Raw genomic sequence first — 21,734 nt, forward strand, 5'->3', positions numbered from 1 at the left:
GGTCTGTAAGATGACGGAATCGTGTGATCTTTTCCGGGCTTCGGTATCATTATAATAATTGATTTTTTCCATTTCCTTGGATAGTAGCCGAGACTTATGATTCCATTGAAGAGTTTACAGATGACCTTAATAGCACAGTACGGAAGTTTTATTATCATTTTTGTAGTTATTAGGTCACCGCCTGGAGCCTTTTTTGGTTTTAGCTCCCTGATGACTTTTTTGATCTCGTTCGGCTGAAATGTAGTTGGCGTGGATTCAGTTTCGAGGTGGATTTGCGGAGGAACATAATCCTTTGCTGCTGGGTTCGGCTGGAATACGCCTCTGAGATGTAAGGCAAATGATTCGGCTCTATCTTTGTCGCTGCGGGCCCAGCACCCTGAAGAATTCCTTATAGGGGTGACGGTTTGAATTGGAGAGCTTAGATTTGGGTGAGCCCTCCACAAGGGATGCTTTGTGCTAGTTGGCGAGAGTTTTCCAATATATTTAAGTTGTTCATTTTCAGCTTCTTGCTTCAGGGCCCGGTTTAGATTGCGGGTGGCATCAGTAAGACGTTGCTTTGAACATGGCGATCTGCTGGTTTGCCACGCTCGTCGCAGACGCCTCTTTTCCAGAACCAGCTGTTCAATTTGCCGGTTGGTTTTGAACTTCTTAAATTCCCCATCCTTCCGTTTCGGGGTTGAGATCCTAGCTGCTGTGACGAGTACCTCTTCCAGTGCGGCGGTGGAGCAGTCGATGTCCGCTTCGATGTTTAGTTGGGGAGTTAGCTCAATGTGGGAACTCACATACTTTCTGTATTTCATCCAGTTAGTGTTGTGCGACGTCAGCATGTGAGGGTGGTCCGCAATTTCTGGGCTTTGAAGAAGGCTTATCAACAAAGGGGAGTGGTCAGATGAGAGATCCGGTAGTGCTATGGCGCTTATTAAATTGCGTGGGATGTTTTTTGTCACCGCGAAATGGTCGCCGCGCAGGTCGAAGTGAAGGGAGAAATAATTACTTCAGCAGGAACGTTGAAGAACTTGGGAGTCCTAATAGATCGTAGGCTCTCCTTAAAGGACCACGCAACGTATGGCAGAAGAAAAGCGGCAATGACAGCTTATGCCGAACGTGGGAGGACCCAGATTGCCGGCAAGGATTCTGCTTGCGGCGGCTACTAAGGCAACGTTGCTTTACGCTGTCCCTATCTGGAGCTGTGATACAAGCAAAGTAACCTACTTGGCTAGTGCGCGGGCAGTATCACGGACAATGGCACTGAGACTAATCATGGGCTTTTCAACCGTTTCGAATGACGCAGCGCATGCTCTTTCAGGCATTATACCAATTGACCTGGAGATAAAGCGCCAATATCTAGCGCGAGAAGGTGTTGACCAAACGGAGATTCTCGAGTGGATTCGTGGAGTCTGGCAGACCAGGTGGCAAGAGTCGCAACGTGGGCGAAGGACGTACCAGCTTATCCCTGACCTAACGGAATAGGCAGCATGTGAGCAGAAAGTGGTGGACTAACACATGACCCAGTTCCTAACGGACCATGGTTGTTTCCGAGGGTACCTGTTTAGGTTCCACCATGTGGATACAGCGCAATGCCTCTTTTGCATAAGCGCGGTGGAAACAGCGGAGCACATCCTCCTGCACTGCTCCAGGTTCGCTTTGGAAAGGGGCTCACGAAATCATAGTCCGCATGATGAAGCGTGTCCGCGAGGACGAGATGGCCAACAGAAATAGCGGATGAGCAGTACTCCCGTGTGGTGGCGGGGTAAGAATTCAACCACAGTTCGGCTTGTCGTAAAAGGCGACTAAAGAGTCAAGGAAGGAGCGCCATGCAACAGCTCAGCGCACAAGTAGAGGGAGTGCGATTTAGCATCACATCCTGCTCACCGATAAAATACTTTGACTGGCAGTCCCAGTGAGCATGTCAAGGACAGGAGAAGGAGCGGTTTTTGTTGAGTACGTAGGCATAACACTATTTGGAGGGTTATGAATCGTGCATACCATCTACGGTCGGTAGACGGTATCTTTAGAAGATTTAATTTTCCTGCCGTCTACATAATACAAAAAACAAGAGAGAACGCTATAGTCGAGTTCCCCGACTATCTGATACCCGTTACTCAGCTAGTGTAAGTGCGAAGGACAGTTTTTGGCGGTTTGTGGGCGTTAGAGTGGGCGTGGCCAAAACTTTTTTTGCAAATCGATAGAAATTTTTAAGACCAATACAAAAATGAAAAAATATCAAAACATTTTTTAAAAGTGTGGGCGTGGCAGCTTTGGGCGGTTTGTGGGCGTTAGAGTGGTCGTGGCAAAAAGTTTTTTTGCAAATCGATAGAAATTTACAAATCCAATACAAAAATGAAAAAATATTAAATAAAACATTTTTCAAAAGTGTGGGCGTGGCAGTTTTGGGCGGTTTGTGGGCGTTAGAGTGGGCGTGGCAAAAAGTTTTTTTGCAAATCGGTAGAAATTTACAAAACCAATACAAAAACAAGAGAGAACGCTATAGTCGAGTTCCCCGACTATCTGATACCCGTTACTCAGCTAGTGTAAGTGCGAAGGACAGGTTTGGCGGTTTGTGGGCGTTAGAGTGGGCGTGGCAAAAACTTTTTTTGCAAATCGATAGAAATTTTTAAGACCAATACAAAAATGAAAAAATATTAAAACATTTTTCAAAAGTGTGGGCGTGGCAGCTTTGGGCGGTTTGTGGGCGTTAGAGTGGGCGTGGCAAAAATTTTTTTTGCAAATCGATAGAAATTTACAAGATCAATACAAAAATGAAAAAATATTAAAACATTATTCAAGTCGCAGTATTAGGCGGTTTGTGGGCGTTAGATTGGGCGTGGCAGCATGATTCGACAAACTTGCGCTGCGTCTATGTCCCTGGAGTCTGTATGCCTTATCTCAACTTTCTAGCTTTTGTAGTTCCTGAGATCTCGACGTTCATACGGACAGACAGACGGACAGACGGACAGACGGACGGACGGACGGACGGACAGACGGACAGACGGACGGACAGACGGACATGGCCAAATCGACTCGGCTATTGATCCTGATCAAGAATATATATACTTTATATGGTCGGAAACGCTTCCTTCTGCCTGTTACATACTTTTCAACGAATCTAGTATACCCTTTTACTCTACGAGTAACGGGTATAATGAAAAAATATTAAAACATTTTTCAAAAGTGTGGGCGTCGCAGTTTTGGGCGGTTTGTGGGCGTTAGAGTGGGCGTGGCAGCATTATTCGACAAACTTGCGCTGCGTCTATGTCCCTGGAGTCTGTATGCCTAATCTCAACTTTCTAGCTTTTGTAGTTCCTGAGATCTTGACGTTCATACGGAAAGACAGACGGACGGACAGACGGACATGGCCAAATCGACTCGGCTATTGATCCTGATCAAGAATATATATACTTTATATGGTCGGAAACGCTTCCTTCTGCCTGTTACATACTTTTCAACGAATCCAGTATACCCTTTTACTCTACGAGTAACGGATATAAAAAGGCGATTGATCGGGCAGACAGCTAGCTGTGGTCCGGTGAGCTAGGGTATGTTGCACCACCAAAATGCCAAGTCTGCAGCAGCGAGGAAATCACAGAAATCACCCAACTGTTAGCTTTGCGGGCCCAACCTACAGAGCGTACCTAAAAGAAGATAAGAGCCATCATAATTTATCATTGCGCAGCTGCTTAGAGCCTACCATCTCAGACTGCGGCGAAGCGCAATGTAGACATCATGCACCTAAGCTCCTACTTCATTGGATGTGGACACTCCTCAATAATCCTAGACGAGTCAGGTAAAGCAGCTATCAAGTGTTTCAGCCCTCCCCACTTTCATGAACAAGCAGCCTCCTCGATACGTGGAAATACATATTCGAAGGTAAAAGACATGCATATGAACAGCTGCTATGCTTAGGAGATGCTGTAGGTGCTTGTGTGCCATGCGAGTGGGCGAATCCCGAAGATTATTTCCGGAATTTTTAATTCCTGGGCAGTAGAATAGGGCAGCGTACCAGAGGTCGAACTGAGGTAGACACTATGGGAATGCTGGATCTGATACTGCTGAACGAAGGAAGGAAGCCGACGATTAGCAATGATTGGAGTACTCATTTATTGACCTTTATCTGCAGGGCTAGTGGGTAACTTAAGCTTGATAGTCCATGACGTCGTAACGCTGAACGACCACGCTTTGATTTCCTTTAGCGTTTCACCGGGGACACGACTTAAAGATGCATGGGAGACCAAGAAGATCGATGAGGACATGCCAGCCCCCAAATCGATTCCCTGGAATTCCCTAAATTTTCTTCCAGCAATTTGCGATGCAACCATGACAAGGAAGGAAAAGACGCAATGCAAGCCACCTGTACTGGTGGAGTACCACCCCAAGGCAGCTACGCTCTGAATGCCTCAGGGCTAGGAGAACGGCGCAACGATCCAAAGGTAGTACCCATCACGTGGAGCTCATGGAGACTTTCAGAAACAACCCCTTACAGTTCAAGTACGGCATACCGGCTGCCAAAGCGCGTACATATAAGAAACTGATGGATAGCGAAAACAGAGATACCTGGGGCCTTGCGTTTTAGCTCGTAACCAACAAGCTAAGGAAGAATGGCGTAACCCCATCAGACCCTGATGTTCTGGCTAGCATTGTAGGGAAACTATTCCCAGTGTAAACCACTTTATGGCGGCCAGCAGCCCTAGTCCCTCTCCCCGAATTCCCGTGCCTCACAGACCTCGAAGTCGTTGACCCAACAATGCGAATCAAAGTCAACGTAAAGAGCGCCTCCAACACCGATAGAACTCGTAATCCACCAGGAACAGAATGGGGATTTCGGAGTACCTGACGATCGTCGTTGGCATTTACTTTAGGGACCGTGTCCTTTGGGATGATACGGAAGCTGTTTCAAAAAGATTTCGGCATGTGTTTCCCTAGGATCTGTGCTTCGTCCGATCCTGTGGAAAATCATGTTCGACTTGGCAATAACAGCAGTCGTCAAAACAATCGCAGATTTGTATTACAAATGTAACGGCACGATTGGAGCTGCCGGGCTAACAATGGCGGCGCACAATACGGAGGCTGTCCTAGTTTTTTTTTTTTTTTTTTTGTTGTATCGTACATTTATTAATTTAAAATCTGTCCATGTGGACAATAATTAAATGTTTGGGTGGGGGGGCATTAACTTAAGGGATTACAAAGTTGTAGATAGGTCGGGGGTTCATTGTAGTGGGTTATAAGTGGGGGAGATCAAGCGGGTGTTTCCTCTGGAGGCGCCTGATGGTTTCACTATTGTCCAGGAGGTTGATAGCCAGATGGTTTGGGTGGTTGTCTAGACGCTTGGCGTATCTCGCACTGAATCGGGAGATTTCCTCTGCTACCCACGGTATTCCTAGCTCCTTATGGATTGTCGAGTTCTCGTGGTATGGGTGAGCGTCAGAGATTAGCCTCAGGCACTTGTTTTGAAAGCGTTGTATGCGGATTCGGTTAGAGACGCACACACACACCCACAACTGAATCCCATAAGTCCAAATTGGCTTCAGGATGGCCTTGTACAGGAGGAGTTTTAGGTTCTCCCTAAGTTTGGACCTTTTCCCGATGAGCCAATGGAGTTGCTTGAGGCGCAGGTCGGCCTGGTGTCGTTTGGCGATTAGGTGGGGGCGCCAAGTGAGCCTCCGGTCTAGCGTCAATCCGAGGTATTTCGGGGTGCTTGAAGATGGAATAGTTTCCCCGTTGAGCGTGACTGGGGGGCAGTCTCCTCTGCGCAGGGAGAAAGTAGTTTGGGTGGATTTGTCTGCGTTCACGGCAATGTTCCATCGCTTCAACCATGGGTCGAGGGCATCCAGCTGGCTTTGAATGATGGCTGATGCTTCTTGGGGGTCTGAGGCGGAGGCTAGGAAGGCGGTGTCATCGGCGTATGTGGCCACTGTTAGGCTTCGGGAGGGTGTGATAGGAAGGTCTGCTGTGTAGAGTGTGTACAGTATTGGTCCAAGAACGCTGCCTTGGGGTACTCCGGCTCTTATCGGCCTAGGCGTGCTGGTCGCTGTTCCGCAGCGAACTTGGAACTCTCTACCCTCGGTGAAGGATTTGAGGAAGGCGAAGTGGGATCCGGGAAGGTGCGACTTGATCTTGTAGTGGAGACCAGGGTGCCAGACTTTGTCGAAGGCCTGTTTGACATCCAGCATGACGGCGCAGCAGTATTGCTTCCTTTCGAAGGCCTCCAATATTTGCTCTACAAGCCGGTGGCATTGCTCTGGTGTTCCGTGGGAGCGCCTGAAGCCAAACTGGTGATCGGGGATCAAACCAGCCTCGTCCAGTGCTGGCAACACTCTGCGCAGAAATACTCTTTCGAGTATTTTGGAGAGGATTGCCAGCAAACTAATCGGACGATAGGAGGCGAGATTGGCTTCAGGTTTACCGGGCTTGAGGATGGTGATCACATCGGCGCGTTTCCATAGTTTCGGGAAGTACCCTAGCCGGAAGCAGCTGTTAAATATGTTGGCGAGCAGCTGTGAGCAAAATGTGGGTAACATTTTTAGTGCAGTAGCGTCGATGCGATCGGGGCCTGGGGACTTGCCGTTTTTTAGTGAGGCAATTTCCTGCGCGATCTCCTCTGGTGCAACGGGCTGGATTGCTGGTCCTGGAGCACATGGGCTTTCAACAGCTCTGATGGTGTCAGCTTGCTCTGCAGCTGTGCATCGGTCAAACGGTGTGAAGGCAGAAAATGATAACTCTATTGCTTCAACACTGACAGTTTTTGGCGGTTTGTGGGCGTTGGAGTGGGCGTGGCAAAATTTTTTTTGGCAAATCGATAGACATTTACAAGACTAATACAAAAATGAAAAAATATTAAAACAGTTTTCAAAAGTGTGGGCGTGGCACTCTTGGGCGGATTGTTGGCGTTAAGTGGGCGTGGCAAAAAGTTTTTTGGCAAATATATAGAAATTTATAAGGCTATACAAAAATGAAACAGCACAGACGGACAGCCGGACGGCAGAGCAGGTGGCAAACGTCGCAACGGCGGAGCTGGTCCTAGCAGTTTATTCCTGAGTTGGCGGTATGGGGAGAGTGTAAGCACAAACGCATTGACTACCATCTAATCCAGTTTCTCACGGATCATGGTTGTGTTCGGGCATATCTAAGCGAACCTTGCTTGTCGTAAAAGGCGACTGAAGGGTGGAAGGAGAAGCCCCCATGGCCAACTATTAAGGAAGGGAGTTCGATCTGACCTCACGTCCTGCTTATAGAAATCATGCCTTGACTGGCAGATCCGGTGATCGAGAAAAGGTTTTTGTTAGGACGTAGTCAAAAGTCCACTAAGGATTATAAATCGACCATGCCACCTACGGACGGTATGTGGTATTAAAAGATTTTAATTTTATAATTTTTAATTTTAATTTATTTTATAATTAAGTGTATAAAAAAATGTTGGCCAACAACCTCGCTGATTGTAATGCATTCAGATGGGCCTACAAGAGTCGACGCCTGCTTTCTCAAAATGATGGGCAGCAAGGAGCACTCTTTTAGCTAGGACCGGTTTCATCTTGAAACTCTACATTTTGTATATTAAAAACTATATAATTCAAACCGCAATTTATCTCATCGGCTATCAGGGCCCCGAACCAAGCAAAATCAGTTTAAACAAGAGAGAACGCTATAGTCGAGTTCCCCGACTATCTGATACCCGTTACTAAGCTAGTGGAAGTGCGAAGGAGAGTCTTCAACACTAACAGTTTTTGACGGTTTGTGGTAGTTAGGGTGGGAGTGGCAAAAAGTTGTTTGGCAAATTGATAGAAATTTACAAGACTAATTCAAGGCGTGGCAGCTTTGGGCGCTTTGTGGACGTTAAATTGGGCGTGGAAACATGAATCGACAAACTTGCGCTGCGTCCATGTCTCTGGAGTCTGTATGCTTTATCTCAACTTTGTAGCTTTTGTAGTTCCTGAGATCTCAGCGTTCATACGGACAGACGGACGAACAGACGGACATGGCCAGATTGACTCGGCTTATGATCTTAATCAACAATATATATACTTTATATGGTCGGAAACGCTTCCTTCTGCCTGTAACATACTTTTTAACGAATCTAGTATACCCTTTTACTCTACGAGTAACGGCTATAATAATTCGCCGCCAACGATATACATATATAACTGAATACACAAGTCAGTTTGCAAAAATCCTTTTAAATTTATGCATTCTTCTATTATATCAACAACTCTTAATTGCGGCATAGCCATTAACGTGAATTTTAAGCTACGTTGCTCTTAAGTATTTTCATTCTAGTGTTCGCCAGATATTATTAAGTCTTTATTTATATAAATGGTATTACATAGGAACTCCTTATTTGTGAATTTGACGGGTAGAGGCACAAAAAGCTTAATATGTGCAGGGATTTTATGAATGTCCGAGGTACAGGTACAATAAGTTTGCATTGGGAATGTGGCATTGTTCGTTTTAAGTTGTAAATTGGTTAGGTCGATATTTGCGCCGAGTTGTGAAAGAATGTCCATGCCTATCAGGCCATCGAAAAAGGAACGAAATTTAAAAAACAGCATTTGCATTTTGCCAATGGTTTTAAATTGTGTGGGGAAGGGTAATGAAGTCATTTGCTAAATTTGGAAATTGATGAGTGCCGTTTTTAGGAAGATCAGGCCATCGAAAAAGGAATGAAATTTAAGAATCTGCATTTGAATTTTGCCAATGGTTTTAAATTGTGGGGGGAAGGGTAATGAAATCATTTGCTAAATTTGGAAATTGTTGACTGCCGTTTTTAGGAAGATGGGTGTGTAGGGTAGTGCATTCGCTTGGGGTGGTGTGTGTAGGGTCTAAGAAGGAATTATTTGACCCTGTATCTATTAGGCATTTAAGATTATGTGTATTGTGCATTTGGATTATTATATAGGGTAGGCAAGAGCTGTGTGTTGTGGGACTTATGTACCCAGTTGATTTGGGGCTGGAGTCAGAAAATTTGGTTCGGCGGTAGTTTGGTTATCTAAGTCCATGTTGTGTAGTCCGTGGGTAGGGAGGTTTTCAGTTTTGAATGGGTTTCTGTTTTGTTGCCCGTTATTGTAGAAGTTTGTGTTGTTGTTGTTTTGGCGACGATTGTTGGAGTTGTTCCTAGTCTGGTTATTGTTCGGGTACGGTTGGTAGTTGTAGTTGTTTTGGCTACCTCTGTTGTTAGAGTTATTACCGTTTTGGGTTTGATAACGTTGAGAGTTATTCGGGGCGTTATTATAGGGTCTCCTATTATAAGACAAAGATAGTTTTTCATTCCTTATGTCTGGTTATGGTTTTTAAGGGTTCTCTTAGCCCTTTGATGAATGTACTTATATATATATATATGGTTGGTTTGAAGCTTGTTAATAAGTTGCTATTGGTGTTGCTAACCGTGGGGGTTATAGACCTAGATGGGCCAAAAATGTTACCTGAGTCCATTATTGTTTGTTTCGCGGAGGTTTCGGGGGTTTTTTCACTGACTAAGGGTAGAGGGTATAGTCGAGTACTAGAGCGAGTGACTTTTTTAGGCGGGGTGGTGTCGGTTCTACCCCCTAATACAGAACGTGTTGATTTTTTCAAGGTTTTTTGCCAATTTGTTGACATTGATTATGAACAAATTTATAAGTCTTTAAATGTGTTTTGAGATTTTATATGTATATAAGTGTTCTTGAGTGTTTGTGTGCTTATTTGGCACTCCTTGTTGTAAGGAGATTTTTGTGTTTGGTCTATATTGACATTCTTAATAATTTATTTAAGTTATGAATCATATGTGGTTTCAAGTAGCAATCTTCGTTAAAGAAATTTGGAATTGTTAAGTGGTGGGTTTTTTTTTTTTGTTGAGTTTTTTGTTATTTCGTTTTGAAGTTAAAAACAATGAAGCAATAGCCTTTTTGTGTTCGGATTTCTGCAACAATGTAGTTGTCTTTACGTTGTGTATGTGTGTGACGATGTTTCGGATACGTTGTGAAGGTCATTACTTTGGTGCGCAAGACGCTGTGTATGGGATTTGTCTACGCAGCATTTTATGTAATATAACGCCTGGCCAGACTCAGTCGCGGCGGCAGTTTGTTTATATTACTTTAGTATGTGCGTTTGGTTTTGTATAAATGTATAACGTATGATACAATTTAGTGTATAGTCTGCTGTAGTTTATCGCGTTTATCGCCGACGTATACATTGTAATTGTATGCAGTATTCTTTATTGTATTAATTTGATGTATCACGCTTGATTCTGCGCCGACGTACACATTGTAATTGCATGCAGTATTCTTTATTGTATGAATGTATTGATTTAATGCATAGTCTTCTGTAGTCAACAGTATTGAGTTGGGGGTAATTTTTCTTTTTTTGGGGTTTCATATTTGTACATTACTATGCCTGGCCTGACGTATAGTCGTGGTGGTAGTTATCAGGTTTGATTTTACGCAGACATTTTGGGCAATGCACGGTTTTGAAGTGTAAAGTGTGATGATTACAACAACTGAACCCATGGCGACAACCGTTCACGATGTTGGTGATCGGCGATTGATACCCATCTGTGTGCACTTATCACTTGATGTAGTATATGTTTATGAGTATTTTTTCGTTTAACCCACTAGTTCGGCAGTGTTCAAATTTTGTTTCCAATTCGTTATGTGTGGAGGGGTTGGGGAGTTCTTTGGATCCCTTCTTGATGTTGGAGTGATTAAACGACCGTTTGGTTTTGGGAAAGTTGGAGTAATATTTAATAAGACGAACGCTTGGTTTTGGAGCTGAGACAGAAGTGAAGTTTTATTTCAGTTTGTTCTTAACGGCTAGCCTATGTCTTAGGGAATAAAAAATGCTTATAACGCGGAACTCCCACGCGCATTGCTCCGTTTCCAGAGTCAGCAAATGAGCGGATATCGGCTGCAGTTTAAACAACGGCGAATGGTAGGAATGGTAGTTGATGGTGCCGGTTTGGTGAGTCCTGCTTTCTCAAAACGATGGGCAACAAGGAGCACTCTTTTAGCTAGCACTGGTTTCATCTTGAAACTCTACATTTTGTAAATTAAAAACTATGTAATTCAAACCGCAATTTATCTCATCGGCTGTCAGGGCCCCGAACCAAGTTAAATCAGTTTAAATTATTCGCCGCCAACGATATATATAACTGAATACACAAGTCAGTTTGCAAAAATCCTTTTAAATTTATGCATTCTCCTATTATATCAACAACCTTTACCTCCGGGCTGGCCATTAACGTGAATCTTAAGCTACGTTGCTCTGGAGTATTTTCATTCTTGTGTTTCAGCATTTCCGGCCACTGCTCGCTCGCGGCGTGCAATTTTGACCTATCCACCACATTGTTGAATCGCTTAATTCTGCGGTATTCAGACCCCTCGAAAGTACGTCGGCTGGATTCCATTTCGAACGCACCTTAAACCAACCTGTCTATCGGCACTACTGCACGGGGCAACATACATTTGTACACTAGATTTAAGGTTTTACTGCTTTTGCCGTATGTAATTTATCGGAAGCGGAAGCCCAGCATATGCAAAGTTTTTTTTTTGCTGCATCTGTTGGTTCTAGCTCTAGAAGCTCGGCGCACTTTGCTTCCTCGAACGTTGCAAGGTAACTGCTTCGCTATTATGTAAACTTTATCTCCTCAGTTCCAACAATTCTGTGACTTCCTTCTTTACCTCTTGTGTATGGCATCAGTTCCACAGAGCATATCATCCATGGAAAAATCACTCAGTAGAGCTATATGGGCTAATGGGAATTGTGAACCATAATGCTCACATGAAAAGTATAAACAACGAACCGCCAAGAACGGGGCCAAATTCGTGCCATACGTTATTGTTTTAAGGCGCATGGTCTCTAGCGGCTCTTCACTACCTTGACGCCACAAGATGCATTGATAGTTATAGTCTTCTGAGTCGACTACAATTTTCCTGTACATTTTGGTGATATATGAAGTAAGCAAATATCTAAAATCGAAATCTCGTAAAAGTTTCAAGAAGATCTGGCTCATCGCATTGTTTCTTCTCCGGAGTGAACTTATCAGCGAAATTTCTTTGCATTCCCAAAACATTTGGACGAGCATGTGCAACTTTTCGGCGTCTTCTGCCTTTTAAATTTTTATAGAATTCAAGCCAACGCTTTACCTAGGTTCATATTTATTTAAAACTATCTATCCCAGCAACGATTTCTGCAGTATAGGCTTATTCAAGTTCAGTCTAATTTGTCCTTCAACAATAAGCTTGAAAAATATGCCTACTTCAATCAACATATTTATAGCTCCAAAGTGAGCTCCAAATGGGTAAGCACCTTCTCCAAGAGTCCCTGTTCAGGAGACAAATGAATTCGCTGCAGGCCAAATGCGTGTGGAACAGTTTTTCACAATAAAGAGCCAAGAGCTAAGTTTTTTTTCAAAGGCTTAGAGATGACATTAGGCATACAAAATTCAGTAGGGAAAATATCTTTCATCTATTACATTTCTATCCATATTCATTACAGTTTGTTTCATTTGGAGGTAGCATATTTTAAATAATAATTCAATATTGTTGATTAATTCAAATGCGTGTGGAACAGTTTTTCACAATAAAGAGCCAAGAGCTAAGTTGGTTATCAAAGGCTTAGAGATGACACTAGGCATACAATATTCAGTAGGGAAAATATCTGTTGTCTATTACATTTTTATCCATATTCATTACAGTTTGTTTTATTTGGAGGTAGCATATTTTAAATAATAATTCAATATTGTTGATTAATTCAAATTCAATTTCAAAAATATTGTAAAAGTTTGAATAATATAAAATTTAAACCTTAAATTACAGCTTGACAATTGTGCATTGCTCTTAATAAAATATAATATAGAAATTCAACACTCATTGTCAACGCAATCAATACAATCATATCATTTTAATACATTTCTCATGCTTAACTCGATTCAAATTCTTTGTTAATAAATCTGATATCATTTTTTCTGTTGAAACATAGTTAATTTCAATTATCTTTTCCTTATACAATTCTCATATATAATGATATTTAATATTAATATGTTTACTACGTTAATGGAAAGTGCCATTTTTTACTAAACATTTAGCGTTTTGATTATCGCCATAAATCTAAACCACCTGCAGACTTCCAAATTATCTGATTTATCAGCTTTCTCACATAGGCCGCCTCCCTCGCCGCAGTACCTGCAGCAATCAACACCCAACCGGTGAATGATTTCCTTTCGCTGGAATCACCAGCCCAGTCCGCGTTGACAAAGCAATGTTTTGGTACACGCTCGTAGTGCAACTTCAGGTCAGCTGTGCCTCGTAGGTATCTCAGCACCCGCTTTGCAGCAGCTTCATGCTCCTTATGTGGGTCTGCATTCTGCTGTGCCAGTTTGGTTACAGAATGCAATATATCAGGACGAGTGGTTATTGCCAAATACATTAGGGATTCGATTATAGACTGATAGGCAACTTTATCCACCCTCTGGCAATCGACCTTGTCACATTTTACTTGGAATCCGGATTCTAGGGGTATAACGTTTGGCTTGCATCCCTGCATCTTATAGTCATTCAGGAGCCTCTCTATGTACTGCTTATGACCAATACTAATGCCTCCAGTCTCGCCATCACGTTCGATTTCAATTCCCAAAAAAAGCTTCAATTCACCGCCGTCCACAACTTTAAATTTTATTTGCAATTAGATGCTTTATTTGCAAAAGTTCATCCTTGCTCGAACTGGCAATAATAACGTCATCTACATATACAACAATTATATTTCGCCTCTTCCCAGCATCTAGACACAAGGCCAATTTTGAGCGAAACTGCATTTAACTGCTCATTCCATTCTCGGCCGCTTTGCTTCAATCGGTACAGAGATTTGTGTAGCTTCAGCACTCGTTTCGGATATTGCTCATCGATGCATCCTTCTGGTTGACGCATGTAAAAAGAATCATGTAAATATCACTGTGGCCTGTGCAGCAAAACATGATTGCTAAACAATCATTTGCTTCATTTTTAAATAAAAATAATTCATTTTGAAACTCAGCAGAGTGCAATTTTGTTCTTTTTATTTCTTTTCTTATTCTTTTATTATTTCTTTTATTTTCAAATTTTACTTAGAACCCATTTTCAATTGCTCGCGTTGCCGACATAAAATTGCATTGCAAGTCGTACAGTACGTTAATCCGTTCCATAGTAGAATTTTTCCACTTTAAAATAACTGTTCCGCGACCAAGCTATTATTATTTCCAGCCAAGCCAATGCGTTCTTTATATTCTCTTATATTTTTAAATAATACTCTATTCGGCAATTTGTCTAGCTGAGCGACAGAGCAGAATACAGAATATGATTTCGGGCTTGCGCTCTCACTCTCTTGCGGTTTCTTCTTTGCCTTGTACTTTCTGCTTTGTGTCCGCTACCTCCACAATTCCAGCATGTAACTGTTCTTTTACCGATTGCTGCTTGCTTGTGTTCTCTTTGTCCATTTTGTTTATTTTCGCTCTTCTCGTTTTCATTCGTAGACCGAATTTCAAAATCTGTTTGCTCAAATTTTTCTACTTGTTTCTCTTGTACTTTTCGTCTTTGCCCTTCTTCGTGCAATTTCATTTTCAGCATACTTAGTGTTGGCAACTCATCTCGTGTTTCTAGGGCAATCACGAAACCGTCAAACGACTGAGGCAAACTTTACAATAATAGAACACTTAGGATTTCTTCTTGAACTAGAACACCCACTTCTTTTAATTTTTCCACCTTGTCATAAAATTTGGACACATGCGCTCCCACAGTGTCTGTTTCACACATTCTGATTTGCAACAACTGCTTTAATAAGCAAATACAACGCGCTGCACTGTGGTCTGTCCCATAGGCCAAAAAAATTTAAGTTAAAACATTGGCTATAATTGAGTCAACCCTAACTCAGACTTGATCAAGCTACTAAAATCTATGGTTGGTTTTGCTTTATTCTTACTATTCTCTTTAAGAATGAGTGCGAAACATAGAGCATAAAATTGATTTGGCTTGGCAGCGTGCGCAACATGCAAGTGACGGTCGCAATTAAAATATTATTACGCGTTAAAAGAAAGTGTTTTTCAAATGGAATCATTTAATTTTACAAATAAAGGTATTTACTGTAATTTTTTGTAGTTTTAGAGTTTCTGACGTGTTGTTTTTAGTTTATTAAGTGATTGTGAAACCTGTGCCTTTAAATGGTTAGTGAACTTATTTTTCACTTAGAGTTTCAAAAGTGATGACCACCTGATACCACGATGAAATTAATTTTAAAATATTGGTCAATGTTTATAGATAATGTTTTAAAAAATTTCAGCTGCAGAACGTTGCAGATGGCTGAGTTATCTTACACAAAAGAATTAGATCCCTCGACGGAAGAGCCATAATTGAAAATGCTCTGGACTGCAGCATACACGAAAACTTTCTCGAGTGACAACAAACACCGATTTATTTTACCGCCTATTAATAACTTCAGATCCTTTAGTAACGGGATAGCGAAAATTGCCACCTAAACACAAATCAATTTTAAATAAATCTGTTTTCTGTACTTTTAGGTGTATTTTTGGGTTTTGGCTTTTTGGTGGGCGTAAATACTAACTGCCACGGCCATTTTATGTTTTTTTCGAATTCTTATTTTTCAAAGAACTTACAGTACAAATTTCACAACGATGAGTCTGCTAGAAGTATATTTGGCCGCTCTCCCCATATAAGCCAGACAACTGTGCTCTGGTCCCGTAGGTGTGTGTATTTCTCCCAGTTTTTTCCATGCTTCTTTAGCATTCGAAATGCTTTATGTGGTTAATTTGCGATGGCTTAACACACAACATTATACAAGCAAGGGCTTTTTCATCCTTTTCGTCAAATAGAGCCTTTTTCTCGGCACTATCGTTTTCCTCCGAATGAATTAACACACTTTTCATGTGTACAGCCCACGCACTGTAATTATCATCATCTAATTTGTCTATCATATGTATTGACGAACTCATTTTATCAATCACAAATATTCACTTAGAGTGCAATACTTTCCCAAAAAATGGAAGAGTGCTAGAATCAGTATGATTCTAAAGCCAGGGAAGCCGGAACAGGATCCAAGCTCCTACCGGCCTATCAGTCTCCTGCCCTCCTTATCGAAGGTAATGGAAAGGCTGATAGCTTCCCGACTTATAATACATCTAGAAGACAATGATACTATCCCAATGCACCAATTCGGATTCAGAGCTGGCCACAGTACGATTGAGCAACTGCACCGTGTAGTCAATCATATCCTGAAGGCCTATGACCATAAAGAATACTGCAACGGAATCTTCCTCGACATTCAACAAGCATTTGATAGAGTTTGGATCCCGGGACTACTAGCCAAAGTCAAAACAGCGCTGCCAGCCAACCTGTTTGAGCTCATCAGATCGTTTCTCACAAACAGAGAGTTTTGCGTCCAGTCCAGAGACGCAACCTCTGTAAATGTTGCCATTGCAGCTGGCGTACCTCAAGGAAGCGTCTTAGGACCGATACTTTACTCCATCTATACAGCAGACATCCCCAAGCCAAGCTATTATGAAATGACCTATGACAACAGCAAAATGCTGCTGGCCAGCTTCGCTGACGACGTCTGCTTTCTCAGCTCCTCGAACAGTGAGACCGAGTCGTCACAAATGCTGCAAACTTATCTCAACGAATTCGAGAAATGGGCCATGGCGAACAACATCAAAATTAACGAAAGCAAATGCGTAAACGTTTGCTTTACGTTACGCCGTAAAACAACTCCTGCGGTACACATTAATAATGTGGACATAGAGCAAGCAACTAAGGCGAAATACCTAGGCCTCACACTGGACAAACGCCTAACCTTCCGAGATCATATTGCCAGAGTCGTCAAAATGTGCAACCTAAAGCGTAACCAACTATTCTGGATGCTAAATAAGAAAAGCAAACTACCTTTAAGATGCAAGCGTCAGATTTATCAGCAAATTATCGCACCTACTTGGAGATACGGCATCCAAATTTGGGGAGTGGCGGCTGCGTCCCACCGAAAACGATTCCAAACAGTCCAGAACAAAACATTAAGACAAATCACTGGCTGTGACTGGTTCGTTAGCGGCCAAACGCTTCACAATGATTTAAACCTGAGCCTTGTTGAAGACCAAATCTCGTTCTTCTCAAGCAGATACAACGACCGACTAACTGCCCACCGTAATCGTCTCGCCCGGAGATTACAGGGGGCTATCCCAATTCGCAGGCTCAAAAGAAGACATTTTGGGCTGCTTCTAAGATGATAGTATGAATATATTATTTACCTGAAACCTCACTACTCGAAATTTGACCTATTCCTATATATTAAGATGAAAACAAATTATATTTTATAATTAAGAGATTATTTACTTAAGACAACATTTAGGTTAAAGGCTTTAATTGACCTGTTCCTGAATAATATTAAATAAAGATGTTAATTAATTTAAAAAAAAAAAAAAATAAAAAAACAAATATTCACAATGACAATATCAAAAAGTCCAGAATATTCTACAAACTCAGAAATATTCACTTTTACAGTTTAGCAGTTTATTTTACTCGCGATGGCCTGGGCCTATAACCTGTTCATTTCAGTACTTTACTAGAACTAAGTAAAGTGGAAAACAATATGACTGCACACAGGCAGTTGAGAGTATACGAGTTAATCAGGCATGCTCTGGTGATCGTAAGATTTTTTCGATTTCGATTAGGGCCAAATCGTATGATTTCGTTTTTAGGTGCTCTGGTTTTCACAAAATTTCTGCTTGAGTAAAATCTTGAGTTGCCACCTTTTTCACAGTTTTAATTCCGATGTTCGCAATTACTTTTTAACCGCACTTTGACCATTTAAGTAATTAAATTATATAGCATCATTTACAAAGAACACGTGTGGCCCTCCTTTTAATTAATTAATAAATTCTTTTATATTTTATAAGTACTTGTATCTGCCTGTCTACGAACAGTATGGCAACCTTCGGGATAGCTTTTGCGACGTACTTCGACCCCTAACCAAATCGTAAATTGTTGTTGCCGACGGCAACATTTTGTTTGTCAATTCTGATGTGGGGTCAGAAATATATTTTTTATAAAATAACTAAGTGGCAGAATGATTTTGTGGGGATGTGGAATTAACATCAATAGACCACTGAGTTAATAATTTTAGTAATAAGTAAATTAGAAAATAAGATATGATTTAAATTAAAAAAGGCATTTGCTTTTCATTTCGGCCAGACAAATGTGCCCGTTTTACAAATCGAAAAATTCTTACGATTTTGAAAACCGGAGCACCAATTTTTCGATTTCAAATCTTATGCTAAGGTTCTCTTCGTTGTTTAACGATAGAAGAAGATAGAAGATATTTGCGGACATAGCAAAACCCATGACGAAGTACGTAAATGTACACTACCAACTCAAAATTTGACTCGGCAATCAAAAAATTAATATTTATACTTTCGGAGGACACAATTTTTAAAAAACGCAAGTTTACCGCAGGCTTGTTGCGTGTATGCGACTTGTGAAAGAAGGGTCCACAGAAGTCTATCCCAGCAACCTCAAAAGCGTGAGATCCTTCCAAACACTCCTTGGGAAGGTCCGCCATTATGTGCTTTATCAGCCGCGGCTTAATCCGAAAACATCTGATGCATCTGTTCCCGGCCTTGGTAACCGTCTTCCTCCCCCCAATAGGCCAATATTGGGATCGAATTGCACCCAGAAGAGCTCGAGGCCCGGCATGAAGATTGGTTTCATGGTAATGCGAAATAATCGCCGGAGTCACCGGATGGGACCTTGGTAGGATTTTCGGGTGGCGGCCATCAAAGTCCAAGAACGAATTCCGGAGGCGACCGCCTACTCTAAGTCCAAATTGATCCAGGAACGGCGAAAGCAAGGATATGGGACTAGACGAGGAAACTCTTCCCAGCGTTTTTAGGAACTGCATGTCCTCCCATAACTGCACGCGCTGCACCAACCGCAGCATCATCTAAGTACCCTCTTGAATGTGTGCGACGGTGAGCCCAGGATGACGAATTCCAGGGTGCTTTGTAAGCTTCCTTTCCAGCGACAATAATCTCCGCACAGCCTGAGGATAGGAATCTCCTAAAGAATCCAAATGGAGTTTTAGCGGCAAACGTACCGAGTAATCGCCAGCTGGCAATCGGGTGTAATTTTTAACAAAGTGGTCCTCGCAATCTAGCTCCTCCTTAGTGGCTTGAACTATAGGGCCTGGAAGATTTTCTACCAACATCAATGCTGTTTTCCTCGCTAGCTGCAGAAGGAACGCGTGAAGCTATTAAGGCGCTAACGCAAGGGCGCGCGCAGCCTCCAGACACAACCCAGCCCAGACGAGTTTTTTGAAGCAGTGGCAGTCCTGACAACAACTTTATCTGACCTACGCACAGCAGCTCATAAAACAGGCTAGCTCCTATTAACAGGTCTACACGCTGAGCTTTATGAAATTCCGGGTCGGCGAGCTGCAGGTTTTCTGGAATCTTCCAGTCCCCAATGTCCACATTAAAGCTTGGCTGGCGATCCGTGATATTGGGAGCGATAACTGCTGCTATGCTCGTTGAGAAACTCGAAGTGACAGACCGCATCGCAATTCCTACCGAGAATCCATCAGTCGCGAAATTGGAATCCCCGATTCCAGTGACGGAGCCAGACGACCTCGACCTCTTAAGTTGCAGTTGATTTGCAAACCGAGAGGTGACCAAGTGCAGTTAAGAGCCGGAAACTAACAAGGCTCTGCAGGGAACGAACAGTCCCGACCGATTCTGCACTAGAACGGTTGCAGTGGCTAGCAGCACAAGGTCACTAACGAGTCCTGGGCAATTAGAGTAGAAGAGGTCGAAAGCGGGGCAGAAGGCAGTGTGGGAGCTTGAAGACACCGGAACATGTGGCTGCGAGGAAGGCGGACCATCTAGATGGAGGAGCGTATGATGCCTGATTCCACAGGTGCGGCAGCGGCTCGAGCTGCATTGCCGTAGCTGATGACCTGCCTTTAGGCAGTTTAGGCAAAGTGCTAGTCTCTTTGCCTCGCACAGACAATCTACTGGCGCTAAGTGTCTAAATTTCGGGCAATAATATATGGCATGCTCTGCACTACGGCAAAGCATGCAACCAAGAGAATTTTGGGTGGTAGCAACTAGCGTCGAACGATTTCTGCCCACCTGAACGCCTGGCGCATAGGTGGCCATGGCGCAATCCACGGCCTCCAAAGTCCTGCATCGCTGCTCCAGGAATGCAGCCATCGATTCCCACGACGGAATAAGGTTGACAGTGACCGGATCCTCCAAGCGCTTCTCCCAATTAGCTTGGCTTCTACGATGAATTCATCGAAACTCTCACTCACTCTCTCTTTCACTGCCAATTTTGTCGAAATCTAATTCCACCAGTTCTGTATGCAGAGCATTGAAGGCCCTTTGCAGCTCATCAATCTGCTTCAGCCTCACTGTAAGAGTGGGCTCGTCGTAACCGCTAAGCGTCTCATTAGACAGCGACGTTTGTAGCCTCCGCAACCTGCTGAACAACGCATTGTCACTTTCAGCGGGCATAGCAACAAATCGCTTAAAACTCGGTTCAGCGGGAAGATGAGCACAAAACAAATGCTGAAAAAGCAAGCGGAGTCAATGCATATGTATCAATGTATGTATGTATATATTGCTAGCTCGCTTAAACACAGCCACTATCACATAAATCACCACTCACTTGTCCAACCGATTGCGTTTTAATATATTGATATATTTATTTATAAACGGGATAAGTGCATTAATTAATGCATGCAAATTAATACGATCACGTCGGGGTTACCAAATGTTTAGTTATTGAGCTTTTTCAATAGCTGTTGCGAATAATAAATAGCCGAATATTTTCCGATACTGTTGGTTTTGTTTATTATACTGGCAGCTAGGGCCGATCAAGAACTATATAAAATTCACAAGTTGAGTCTTTGCCGAAAAACGAAGGAGTGACAATTGGCGGGACAGACAGCCGAAATGCTGCGCCCGAGCTTAATGTAGGTAGATAACAAAGAAAGAGTAGATAACAAAGAGAGAGAGAGAGCAACTGCTATTAATGACTATTTCGGCTTACAATATATTATAAATTTAGTCTACTGCACAGTTTTGGCGGCTGCATGACCCAACAGTCGACTTGCTTTTTCTTTGTCGCAATCGAACTGAGTCATCGCGAGACAGAAGTGAAGTTTTATTTCAGTTTGTTCTTAACGGCTAGCTTATGTCTTATGGAATACAAAAATGCTTATAACGCGAATTGCTCCGTTTCCAGAGTCAGCAAATGAGCGGATATCGGCTGTAGTTTAAACAACGGCCACCCATATATTGGCCGTTGCTCTAGTGTGTCCCGAGAAGGCTTTTATTTTGGAGGCAGGGCAGTTGTTGCTGGTCGCTGCGCTAGGTCCGTATGGTGGCGCGAAGGGGGTTTTAAGGGGGGAATGGTAGCTGATGGTGCCGGGTTGGTGACTCCTCTCCCCCTATAATGGAGCAAAGTCCATAGCGATGGAATGGTCGGACCGACAATAGGCAGCTGACACTCTGTGGGCAGGTGGACGATGTGTATGTTGCGCCGAAATGCCAGGAAGAAGACGGTGACGACTGCCAGTATCAGGATCAGTATGTAGAGGGCTCTGTTGTGTCGCGTTGTTTGGCGGTCGAAGTTCAGGATTCTGTTTGACGTGTGTACGGCTTCAAGGTGTAGTCTCTCCAGACTGAGTACTTCTATTGTAGTGTTTTTTTATTATACCCGTTACTCGTAGAGTAAAAG

The sequence above is a fragment of the Drosophila yakuba genome, chromosome 2L, assembly GCF_016746365.2.
Source record: "Drosophila yakuba strain Tai18E2 chromosome 2L, Prin_Dyak_Tai18E2_2.1, whole genome shotgun sequence".
NCBI lineage: Eukaryota > Metazoa > Arthropoda > Insecta > Diptera > Drosophilidae > Drosophila > Drosophila yakuba.